Below are 884 nucleotides of genomic sequence, written 5' to 3'. Positions count from 1 at the left end.
CTGTGGAATTAAGATCGTTTTTCAGTAAAAGGGATTTATGTGTTCTGGGAACATGACTGTACTAGTGATCTCATGAGGCTATAGCAGAAGTGAGTGGCTTTGACAAACTGAAATTTATTTTCTCAAAATTCAGGAGACTAGATGTCCAAACTCAGGGCATTAGTTGTAGCAAAAGGTTCTCTCTCTCTCCCTCTCTGGAGCAATCCAGGGATTTCCTTTCTCCTTTGCTCTATTCATGTGGTTCCCATCCTCTGCTCCATCTCTACTTTCTTTTTTATGCCAAATTCCAAACAGGGATTATAACCATCGGCACGTTATTTTTCTTAGGTGCCAAAAAGTGCATTCTAACACCTATCGCCCTCTGTTCAACAGAATGAGCCTTGATCCTAAGGTCCCTCCTGAAAACATGGTAAGAGGCTGTGAGACAAATCTCACCATCCTTGCTACGCAGGAGCATTTTCTGGCTGCCCTTTTCCCAAGACAGAGTTGTTTGTTCTTCTGGCAGTCCATGAGACGTTCGGTAATCTTTTCAACACCAGAATCTGAAGGTCCATATTCTTCTGTGATATGTCTCATCCACTGTCCAGTTTTTACATGCATATGTGGTTTTGAGGTGGCGTTTCACGTGGTTGACCCTAGGGTCGCTGTGAGTTGTACTAACCAGAGCAACTCGCAATAAGAGGTGATGGAGAATACCGTTGCTTGGGGCTGGTGCATGCTCTAAACAGGTCTTGTGCAGCAAATTTTCCCAGTGCAATCTGTTGTCTGATTTCTTTACGACTGCTTCCGTGAGCATCGACGATGGATCTGAACACAATGAAATCCTTGACAACGTCAAGTTTTTCTCGCTTTATCATGATATTGTCTACTGCTCTGGTTATGTG

Source organism: Echinops telfairi, unplaced genomic scaffold, assembly GCF_000313985.2.
Source record: "Echinops telfairi isolate 266 unplaced genomic scaffold, ASM31398v2 ScPeMD7_2;HRSCAF=8, whole genome shotgun sequence".
Classification (NCBI taxonomy): Eukaryota; Metazoa; Chordata; class Mammalia; order Afrosoricida; family Tenrecidae; genus Echinops; species Echinops telfairi.
The sequence above is the reverse complement of the archived record's forward strand: the minus strand, read 5'-3'. Positions refer to the sequence as shown.